This window comes from Rana temporaria, chromosome 2 (genome assembly GCF_905171775.1).
Source record: "Rana temporaria chromosome 2, aRanTem1.1, whole genome shotgun sequence".
Taxonomy (NCBI): domain Eukaryota; kingdom Metazoa; phylum Chordata; class Amphibia; order Anura; family Ranidae; genus Rana; species Rana temporaria.
In genome coordinates, this window is record NC_053490.1 from 6,513,212 (window position 1) to 6,525,746 (window position 12,535).

The following is a 12,535-nucleotide window of genomic DNA, read 5'->3' on the forward strand; positions in this document are numbered from 1 at the left end:
GGCAGGAGAGAGGGGTTTTACTTTACGAGTGAAAGGGACTCGGCAGCGGTAAATGTCCGTGAGTTAGGGGCGCAAATGACTTGTCTTGCCTTGGGTGCCGACAACCCACGCTACAACAATAATTTTACTGTTGGGGGTCCCCACAACTTGATACATTTTATCAAGGGGTCACGGCTCTAGAAAGGTTGAGAACCACTGCTCCAGAACAAAAGGAGAAGATCACGTGCTTGGCACATCTCCAGCACATTCCAGGAATCTGAATATAACTTATTAGCGAGGTGGTACACAGTACCAACCTTCCTACACGACATGTATCCACAAAGCTCTGAGATCTGTTGGAGGTGTAAGATGACCAAAGTCACCTTCTTCCCTCCACAACAAAAGGAGATCATATTGTGCTTGGCACATCACTCCTACATCTCTAGCAGATTCCAGGAAAATGATAGAGAGATGGTACAGAGTGCCAACCGTCCTACATGAAATGTATCCACAAAGCACTCAATTCTGTTTGAGATGTCAGACGACTAAGGTCACCTTCTGCGCGCCAGAACAAAAGGAGAACATCTTGTGCTTGGCAAATTACCCCTACATCTCCATCAATTGTCGCCACTGTGCCATCAATTGTCGCCACTGTGCCATGCCATCAAACGCAGCCACTGTGACATCAATTGTCGCCACTGTGCCATCAATTGTCGCCACTGTGCCATGCCATCAAACGCTTCCACTGTGCCATCAATTATCGCCACTGTGCCATGCCAAACGCAGCCACTGTGCCATCAAACTCAGCCACTGTGCCCATCAATTGTATGAGATTGGCTGGGAGGAGAAGCCGCCAAAGCCACCCGCGACCTGGATGGGGTAGGTGCGGGGCTGATAGGCGGGTGGGGGTTTTGTTTGCTGTCCCCCCCAAAAAATGTAGCACCAGCCACCGCTAGTGCAAGACATGGATTCCTCCAGCCACTTGCCTGTGGTGCCAGCCTTGGGACTCCTCCAGCTGCTTACTTATGGTGCTAGCCATGGGACTCCTCCAGCTGCTTACCTGTGGTGCTAGCCATTGGACTCCTCCAGCTGCTTACCTATGGTGCTAGCCATGGGATTTCTCCAGCTGCTTACCTATGGTGCTAGCCATTGGACTCCTGCAGCTGCTTACCTATGGTGCTAGCCATGGGACTCCTCCAGCTGCTTACCTATGGTGCTAACCATGGGACTCCTCCAGCTGTTTACCTATGGTGCCAGCCATGGGACTCCTTGAGCTGCTTACCTATGGTGCTAGCCATGGGATTCCTCCAGCTGCTTACCTATGGTGCCAGCCATGGGACTCCTCCAGCTGCTTACCTATGATGCTAACCATGGGATTCCTTCAGCTGCTTACCTGTGGTGCTAGCCAAGGGACTCCTCCAGCTGCTTACTTATGGTGCCAGCCATGGGACTCCTTCAGCTGCTTACCTATGGTGCTAGCCATGGGACTCCTCCAGCTGCTTGCCTGTGGTGCCAGCCATGGGATTCCTCCAGCTGCTTACCTATGGTGCTAGCCATGGGATTCCTCCAGCTGCTTACCTGTGGTGCTAGCCATGGGACTCCTCCAGTGGCCTACCTTTGGTGCTATCCATGGGATTCCTCCAGCTGCTTACCTATGATGCTATCCGTGGGATTCCTCCAGCTGCTTACCTATGGTACTAGCCACAGGACTCCTCCAGCTGCTTACCTATGATGCCAGCCCTGGGATTCCTCCAGCTTCTTACCTATGATGCTAGCCAAGTGACTCTTCCAGCTTCTTACCTATGGTGCTAGCCATGGGACTCCTCAAGCTTCTTACCTATGGTGCTAGCCATGGGACTCCTCCAGCTGCTTGCCTATGGTGCTAGCCAAGTGACTCTTCCAGCTTCTTACCTATGGTGTTAGCCATGGGACTCCTCAAGCTTCTTACCTATGGTGCTAGCCATTGGACTCCTCCAGCTGCTTACCTATGGTGCTAGCCATGGGACTCCTCCAGAGACATTGCTCTTATATGGTCCGATGTGGAGAACTGGACTTACCCTCATAGACAACGCAGATACCCCTGAGTACACATAAAGATATTTTATTTTCTGGCTTCGCCATTAAAAATGTTGCAAACATGAAATTCACCCTCCATGTGAAAGATTCTTTTCACTGAGCACAGCTTTATTTTTAGAACAAGGAGAAATACGGAACAGCACAAGCTGATATTACAGGTTCATGAAATGTGTTATTACCAAGTACAGCGCGGCTGGTGCTCATGCGTTTGATTTATCGGCGCGATATTATTTTCTTCCCCGGGATTCTTGTCCGGGACGGGAGGTCATGTTTACATGAATGGGATCCTTTCATCTGATTGTAAACCTGATTTTATCCTCCCAATCAGATTACATCCAATAGAATGTCTTGTGTTACTATTATCAACTGCAGTGTGTTCTGTGATGTCATCAATCTCTGCGGATAGGCTGCATTCTCAGTGATGTCACCGCTCTCTAGTGAATGGATAGGCTGCATTCTCAGTGATGTCACCGCTCTCTAGTGATTGGATAGGCTGCATTCTCAGTGATGTCACCGCTCTCTAGTGATTGGATAGGCTGCATTCTCAGTGATGTCACCGCTCTCTAGTGATTGGATAGGCTGCATTCTCAGTGATGTCACCGGTCTCTAGTGAATGGATAGGCTGCATTCTCAGTGATGTCACCGCTCTCTAGTGAATGGATAGGTTGTATTCTCAGTGATGTCACCGCTCTCTAGTGAAGGGATAGGCTGCATTCTCAGTGATGTCACCGCTCTCTAGTGAAGGGATAGGCTGCATTCTCAGTGATGTCACCGGTCTCTAGTGAATGTATAGGCTGCATTCTCAGTGATGTCACCGCTCTCTAGTGATTGGATAGGCTGCACTCTCAGTGATGTCACCGCTCTCTAGTGAATGGATAGGCTGCACTCTCTGTAATGTCACCGGTCTCTAGTGAATGGATAGGCTGCATTCTCAGTGATGTCACCGCTCTCTAGTGAATGGATAGGCTGCACTCTCAGTGATGTCACCGCTCTCTAGTGAAGGGATAGGCTGCATTCTAATGATGTCACCGCTCTCTAGTGATTGGATAGGCTGCATTCTCAGTGATGTCACCGCTCTCTAGTGAATGGATAGGCTGCATTCTCAGTGATGTCACCGCTCTCTAGTGAAGGGATAGGCTGCATTCTCAGTGATGTCACCGCTCTCTAGTGAATGGATAGGCTGCATTCTCAGTGATGTCACCGCTCTCTAGTGAATGGATAGGCTGAATTCTCAGTGATGTCACCGCTCTCTAGTGAATAGATAGGCTGAATTCTCAGTGATGTCACCGCTCTCTAGTGAATGGATAGGCTGCATTCTCAGTGATGTCACCGCTCTCTAGTGAATGGATAGGCTGCATTCTTACTGGAGGACCACTGACGTAGACCAATGTCCCTGATCTTCGCTCTATTATATAGAATGTTATTTTTTTTTATTACTATGTAACCTTTTCCAACATCAGATGTCTCCTCTTTAGATACATTTTTAGATAAAATAAGACGTGACGTCTGATGTTATAAAAAAAAGTTACATAGTAATAAAGACATAACATTCGACTGCGCGGCGGTACAATAAAACGGAGAAATGTTCTTCAAATTGCGTCGATCTGACTCAGAGCTCTCAGGCTCTGCTCTTTGTCGTGGCAGAAAACGATCGGCCTTGATCCTTCCGCGCACACAATGATATTTTCCTCCGCTGGGCGCTTTTCTTCGCACGCGGTCGTCATGTTCTTTATGAAGCCGGTAATTTCTAGAACAGAGCCCCCCCCCCCCCCCCGCAGAGGGACCACATTGTCTAACGTAAAAGGCAGTGCAGCCTTGGCAAACACGCAGCGCCGCTTCCCCGCATACGACAGAGCCAATAGACACGCAGCGTCGATTCCCCGCATACAACAAAGCCAATAGACACGCAGCGCCGATTCCCCGCATACGACAGAGCCAATAGACACGCAGCGCGGATTCCCCGCATGCAACAAAGCCAATAGACACACAGCGCCGATTCCCCGCATACAACAAAGCCAATAGACATGCAGCGCCGATTCCCCGCATACAACAAAGCCAATAGACACGCAGCGCTGATTCCCCGCATACAACAAAGCCAATAGACACGCAGCGCCGATTCCCGGCATACAACAAAGCCAGTAGACACGCAGCGCCGATTCCCCGCATACAACAAAGCCAATAGACACGCAGCGCTGATTCCCCGCATACGACAGAGCCAATAGACACGCAGCGCCGATTCCCGGCATACAACAAAGCCAGTAGACACGCAGCGCCGATTCCCCGCATACAACAAAGCCAATAGACACGCAGCGCCGATTCCCGGCATACAACAAAGCCAGTAGACACGCAGCGCCGATTCCCCGCATACAACAAAGCCAATAGACACGCAGCGCCGATTCCCCGCATAAAACAAAGCCAATAGACATGCAGCGCCGATTCCCCGCATACAACAAAGCCAATAGACACGCAGCGCTGATTCCCTGCATACAACAAAGCCAATAGACACGCAGCGCCGATTCCCCGCATACAACAAAGCCAATAGACACGCAGCGCCGATTCCCCGCATACAACAGAGCCAATAGACACGCAGCGCAGATTCCCCGCATACAACAAAGCCAATAGACACGCAGCGCAGATTCCCCGCATACAACAAAGCCAATAGACACGCAGCGCCGATTCCCCGCATACAACAAAGCCAATAGACACGCAGCGCCGATTCCCCGCATACAACAAAGCCAATAGACACGCAGCGCCGATTCCCCGCACACAACAAAGCCAATAGACACGCATCGCTGATTCCCCGCATACGACAAAGCCAATAGACACGCAGCGCCGATTCCCCGCATACAACAAAGCCAATAGACACGCAGCGCCGCTTCCCCGCATACAACAAAGCCAATAGACACGCAGCGCCGATTCCCCGCAAACGACAAAGCCAATAGACACGCAGCGCCGATTCCCCGCATACGACAAAGCCAATAGACACGCAGCGCCGATTCCCCGCATACAACAAAGCCAATAGACACGCAGCGCCGATTCCCCGCATACAACAAAGCCAATAGACACGCAGCGCCGATTCCCCGCATACAACAAAGCCAATAGACACGCAGCGCCGATCCCCCGCATACAACAAAGCCAGTAGACACGCAGCGCCGATTCCCCGCATACAACAAAGCCAATAGACACGCAGCGCCGATTCCCGGGATACAACAAAGCCAGTAGACACGCAGCGCCGATTCCCCGCATACAACAAAGCCAGTAGACACGCAGCGCCGATTCCCCGCATACAACAAAGCCAATAGACACGCAGCGCCGATTCCCGGCATACAACAAAGCCAGTAGACACGCAGCGCCGATTCCCCGCATACAACAAAGCCAATAGACACGCAGCGCCGATTCCCCGCATAAAACAAAGCCAATAGACACGCAGCGCCGATTCCCGGCATACAACAAAGCCAGTAGACACGCAGCGCCGATTCCCCGCATACAACAAAGCCAATAGACATGCAGCGCCGATTCCCCGCATACAACAAAGCCAATAGACACGCAGCGCTGATTCCCTGCATACAACAAAGCCAATAGACACGCAGCGCCGATTCCCCGCATACAACAAAGCCAATAGACACGCAGCGCCGATTCCCCGCATACAACAGAGCCAATAGACACGCAGCGCAGATTCCCCGCATACAACAAAGCCAATAGACACGCAGCGCCGATTCCCCGCATACAACAAAGCCAATAGACACGCAGCGCCGATTCCCCGCATACAACAAAGCCAATAGACACGCAGCGCCGATTCCCCGCACACAACAAAGCCAATAGACACGCATCGGTGATTCCCCGCATACGACAAAGCCAATAGACACGCAGCGCCGATTCCCTGCATACAACAAAGCCAATAGACACGCAGCGCCGCTTCCCCGCATACAACAAAGCCAATAGACACGCAGCGCCGATTCCCCGCAAACGACAAAGCCAATAGACACGCAGCGCCGATTCCCCGCATACGACAAAGCCAATAGACACGCAGCGCCGATTCCCCGCATACAACAAAGCCAATAGACATGCAGCGCCGATTCCCCGCATACAACAAAGCCAATAGACACGCAGCGCCGATTCCCCGCATACAACAAAGCCAATAGACACGCAGCGCCGATTCCCCGCATACAACAAAGCCAATAGACACGCAGCGCCGATTCCCCGCATACAACAAAGCCAATAGACACGCAGCGCCGATTCCCGGGATACAACAAAGCCAGTAGACACGCAGCGCCGATTCCCCGCATACAACAAAGCCAATAGACACGCAGCGCCGCTTCCCCGCATACAACAAAGCCAATAGACAAGCAGCGCCGATTCCCTGCATACAACAATGCCAATAGACACGCAGCGCCGATTCCCCGCATACAACAAAGCCAATAGACACGCAGCGCCGATTCCCCGCATACAACAAAGCCAATAGACACGCAGCGCCGATTCCCCGCATACAACCAAGCCAATAGACACGCAGCGCCGATTCCCCGCATACAACAAAGCCAATAGACACGCAGCGCCGATTCCCCGCATACAACCAAGCCAATAGACACGCAGCGCCGATTCCCCACATACAACCAAGCCAATAGACACGCAGCGCCGATTCCCCGCATACAACAAAGCCAATAGACACGCAGCGCCGATTCCCCGCATACAACAAAGCCAATAGACACGCAGCGCTGATTCCCCGCATACAACAAAGCCAATATACACGCAGCGCCGATTTCCCTGCATATATGTCGCATTTGCCAATCTATACTGACGGCGGTCACACTATCGGGGGGGGCTTCGGTGTCGTACTCTGGAGCTCATTGGAGGGGCAGAAGATAGAAGATTGAATATCACATTGCCAAGATGGCGGCATCTCATGAAGAGTATAGCGCGATAAAATCGCGGTAAAAACTCACGTCAAAGAACGCAGCAAGCACCGCAAAAAGCACTGCAAAAACGCTCAAAAGCAACATGCATAGGTGTGAATCGAGCCTAAATGCTGACTGGAAAATAAATATTATGGGATAAAATGTGCATTCAAAGACATCAACAAAAAAAAAAAAAAATGTAAAAAGATATAAGAATATGTATATAGAAATATAAATAAATACATATATTTGTATAAAAAAAAAAAAAAAAAAAAAAATTCAATATAAAAACAAAATCATCTATAAAAAATATTAATAAAAAAGTTATCAAAATATAATTAAATCAAATACTGTGTATAAAATATATATTTATCAAAATATCAATGAATTAAAAAATGTAAATAGTTATTAAAATATAAATAAATTAGAAAAAGTATATACAATACAAATAAAGTGGAAAAAAGTATGTAAAAATATAAATAGAGAGTTATTTAAAATTTCAATATAAAATGTATATAAAATATAATTAAATATTTATCAAAATATCAATAAATAACATAATCTATATAAAAAAAATATAAATATAGGCATGACACTCTGAAGAAGGGCATGATCCAGAATAGCCCAAAACTGTAAGGCCCCGTACACACGACCGGATCTATCCGCTGGGATTTATCCGCGGATCAGTTCCAGCAGATAGATCCGGTGGTGTGTACGGCCTAGCGGACATTTCCCGGCGGATAAAAATCCAGCCGACGGATTCCCAGCGGATAAAAATTTCTTAGCATGCTAAGAAATCTATACGATTGAATCCAGTACAGTGGATTGATCCGGTCGTCTGTACAGACTCACCGGATCAGTCCGTCCGCTCCCCTACCTCGCATGCGTCGTAATGATTCGACGCATGCGTGGAAGTATTTACCTTCCAGCGGCGCGCACGTCGCCGCGTCATCGGCGCGGCACGTCACCGCGGATGTATTCCGCGGGGATTTGGATCTGATGGTGTGTACAGCCATCAGATCCAAATCCGCCAGAGGATTTATCCGCTGGAAATGGTCTGGCGGACCGTTTCCAGCGGATATCCTCTCGTGTGTACGGGGCCTGATAATTTCATGATTGCCTGATTATACAGATAATGTTTTTGATGTCTTTTTGATGAATTTCTTCAAAATAAAATAATTATTGTGCAGCAATCCCATTGCAATTTTCTCTATATCGATATTATTTATAAATATTTATAATAATTTACAAATAAAAATGTGTATTTAAAAATGTAGGTAGTTATCAAAATATAAATATATTTAAAAAGTATATACAATAAGTAAAGATTTATTACAAATTTCAATAAAAAATGTATATAAAAATATAATTAAATATTTATCAAAATATCAATAAATAAAACTATCTTTATAAAAAATATATAAGTATACATTTATTAAAATATACTTAAATCTATGTATTGTATATAAAAATATAAATAAATATTTATCAAAATATAAATTAAAAAGTATATACAATACAAATAAGTTGAAAAAAAGTATATAAAAAAATAAATAAAGAGTTATTACAAATTTCAATATAAAATGTATATAAAAATATAATTGAATATTTATCAAAATATCAAGAAAGAAAATTATCTATATAATATATATATATACTGTGTACTGTATATAAAAATATAAATAAATATATATTTATTAAAATATAAAGGAATAAAAATATGTATTTAAAATGTAAATAGCAATCAAAATGTATATAAATATAAAAATTATATAAAATATAAATAAGTAAAAAAAAGTATATAAAAAGTAAAGTTTTATTACAAAATTATACATATTACAATAAATATTTATCAAAATATCAATAAATATAATCATCAATATAAAAATCTAAATATATATATATATTTATTAAAATATACTTAAATACATGTACTGTATATAAAAATATAAATAAATATTTATCAAAATATAAATGAATAAAAATATGTATTTAGAAATGTAAATATTTATCAAAATGTAAATAAATAAAAAAAAGTATATAAAATATAAATAAGTTAAAAAAGTATATAAAAATATAAGTAAAGATTTATTAAAAATGTTAAATATAAAAACATGTATATAAAGATAAAATAAATATTCATTAAAATATCAATAAAGAAAATAATGCAAATAAAAATATAAATAAATATTTATTAAGTATACTTAAATATATGTACTGTATATAAAATATAGCTAAAAATGTATTGAAATATACATAAATAAATATATGTATATAAAAAGGGTGTATAAAAACATGGATTCTTCCACTCTCAGGCAAAATGCAGAAATCTGACTCGGCAGAGCAATCCAAAGTCAAAGTTTATTATATTTATCCTAAAAACACCACGAGATGCCAAGAAAAGCAAAGCTGTATGACCCTACTCCAATGAATTAATGGGAACGGGGTCCAGAGTCTCTGTTCACAAGGCTCCAAGTGATCTTGTGTGGAAATTGGCAGATCAGGAAGGATGTCGAAGGGTTAAAATTATTTTTTTTTGGGGGGGGGGGGGGGGGGGGCTCTAAAAATTTAATTACATCATAGTTTATTTTTACAGTCTTTTCTTTTCAAATAAAATGTGCTCTTATTTAACACTTTATTAACCCCTTAATAAATATCAAAATAAAAATCAGCCATAAATGAATAGTGAATGGGAGAAGGGGAAGAAGGAGTCAATTAGGGCTGATTACGGAAAACGATCTTCTTCTCCTTTTTCCTTATTCCTTATATTATCTGTATATTAGTGTCATACTTGCTCTGCTCCATGAAAGAGGGAGGGGGAGACTGGTTAGGAAACATGAGGACCTCTTACCCCCCCCCCCGTATTTGGGTGGACTAGCCCTTTAATACACATATTAAGGACCCCTTTTAATCTTCTACAATATATAACAATGAATCTCTCCACAAGTCTCAAGTCCTCTGAGCTCCTGCAGGCAGTAAATGGCACACTTGGCAATCTCCCAACTGCTAAAACGTCTTTTCTTACAAGCTGCCGATTGAACGGTAACCGATGATTGTGGAAAAATAATGGGGGCTCGTCCGGGAGCGGGCACTGCGGACACACCCAATATGTGGGGGGTTCCCGGGTCTGTACACCCGCTGTGCCCATTATGAGGGGTTCCCACCATCCCTGTGCGGAGTTCCCGGGTCTGTACACTCGCTGTTCCCATTATGAGGGGTTCCCACCATCCCTGTGCTGAGTTCCCGGGTCTGTACACCCGCTGTGCCCATTATGAGGGGATCCCACCATCCCTGTGCTGAGTTCCCGGGTCTGTACACCCGCTGTGCCCATTATGAGGGGTTCCCACCATCCCTGTGCTGAGTTCCCGGGTCTGTACACCCGCTGTGCCCATTATGAGGGGTTTCAATCATCCCTGTGCTGAGTTCCTGGGTCTGTACACCCGCTGTGCCCATTATGAGGGGTTCCCACCATCCCTGTGCTGAGTTCCCGGGTCTGTACACCCGCTGTGCCCATTATGAGGGGTTCCCACCATCCCTGTGCTGAGTTCCCGGGTCTGTACACCCGCTGTGCCCATTATGAGGGGTTCCCACCATCCCTGTGCTGAGTTCCCGGGTCTGTACACCCGCTGTGCCCATTATAAGGGGTTCCCACCATCCCTGTGCTGAGTTCCCGGGTCTGTACACCCGCTGTTCCCATTATGAGGGGTTCCCACCATCCCTGTGCTGAGTTCTCGGGTCTGTACACCCGCTGTGCCCATTATGAGGGGTTCCCACCATCCCTGTGCTGAGTTCCCGGGTCTGTACACCCGCTGTGCCCATTATGAGGGGTTCCCACCATCCCTGTGCTGTGTTCCCGGGTCTGTACACCCGCTGTGCCCATTATGAGGGGTTCCCACCATCCCTGTGCTGAGTTCCCGGGTCTGTACACCCGCTGTGCCCATTATGAGGGGTTCCCACCGTCCCTGTGCTGTGTTCCCGGGTCTGTACACCCGCTGTGCCCATTATGAGGGGTTCCCACCATCCCTGTGCTGAGTTCCCGGGTCTGTACACCCGCTGTGCCCATTATGAGGGGTTCCCACCATCCCTGTGCTGAGTTCCCGGGTCTGTACACCCGCTGTGCCCATTATGAGGGGTTCCCACCATCCCTGTGCTGAGTTCCTGGGTCTGTATCCTTTGTTGTACATTGTCAGCTAAGCTTTGTCCCCCCCCTCCCCCCGGTCTTCCCAGTTCTGTACATGGCTTCTGAAGCTACGTTCCGGCAGACTCCGGATCCCGGGGGAATCCATGTCTGGCTGATTTATACCTGCAGCAAGGAAATCAATGGCTCCCTTCCCATGGTGCACTGGGGTCCTTCCATGCGGGGGATCCCTGGTGGTCTATGTATAAAATATTCCCTGCAGGTGTTTTCATTACTGGCTCTCCACGAAGGAGGAAAAGTCATGTGACCGCAGTGTTGGCAGCGCATGCGATGGTTGTATTGATTGGAAATGTCGTTGTGGGGGAAGGCAGGCCGGCTGCTGAATGGAAAGCGTATTGATTTCCTGCGGAACAAAGAGCTCATTCACTGTTCACCATTGTCAGGGAGGGAACAGGTCCTCTGGGCACGACTGGGTACCCCCTACCGAGGGGAGAACAAGTGTTCTGGGCACCCCTACAGGGGAGGGAACAGGTCTTCTGGGCACCCCCTACAGAGGAGGGAACAGGTCCTCTGGGCACCCCCTACAGGGGAGGGAACAGGTCTTCTGGGCACCCCCTACAGAGGAGGGAACAGGTCCTCTGGGCACCCCCTACAGGGGAGGGAACATGTCCTCTGGACACCACTGGGTGCCCCCTACATGGGAGGGAACAGGTCCTCTGGGTACCACTGGGTGCCCCCTACAGGGAAGGGAACAGGTCCTCTGGGCACCCCCTACAGGGAAGGGACAGGTCCTCTGGGTACCACTGGGTGCCCCCTACAGAGAAGGGAACGGGTCCTCTGGGTACCACTGGGTGCCCCCTACAGAGAAGGGAACAGGTCCTCTTGGCACCACTGTGCACCCCTTACAGGGGAGGGAACAGGTCCTCTGGGCACCACTGGGTGCCCCCTACATGGAAGGGAACAAGTTTTCTGGGTGCCCCTACAGGGACGGAACAGGTCCTCTGTTCAGCATTGGGTGCCCCCTACAGGGAAGGGAACAAGTCTTCTGGGCAGCATTGAGTGCCCCCTACAGGGGAGGGAACAGGTCCTCTGGTCACCCACTACAGGGGAGGGAACAAGTCCTCTGGGCACCACTGGGCGACCCCTACAGGGAAGGGAACAGGACCTCTGGTCACCCACTACAGGGGAGGGAACAAGTCCTCTGGGCACCACTGGGCATCCCCTACAGGGAAGGGAACAGGACCTCTAGGCACCATTGGGTGCCCCCTACAGGGGAGGGAACAGGTCCTCTGGTCACCCACTACAGGGGAGGAAACAAGTCCACTGGGCGCCCCCTACAGGGAAGGTAACATGACCTCTAGGCACCATTGGGTGCCCCCTACAGGGGAGGGAACAGGACCTCTAGGCACCCACTACAGGGGAGGTAACAAGTCCTCTGGGCACCACTGGA

General features: G+C 47.4%; 1 protein-coding gene across 2 annotated transcripts in view; it reads left to right on the forward strand.

Moving 5' to 3' along the window:
* The window catches only part of LOC120928786 (beta-arrestin-1), a 243,210-nt gene that overhangs the window by 148,612 nt on the left and 82,063 nt on the right, over positions 1 to 12,535 (forward strand). The window lies entirely within an intron of this gene.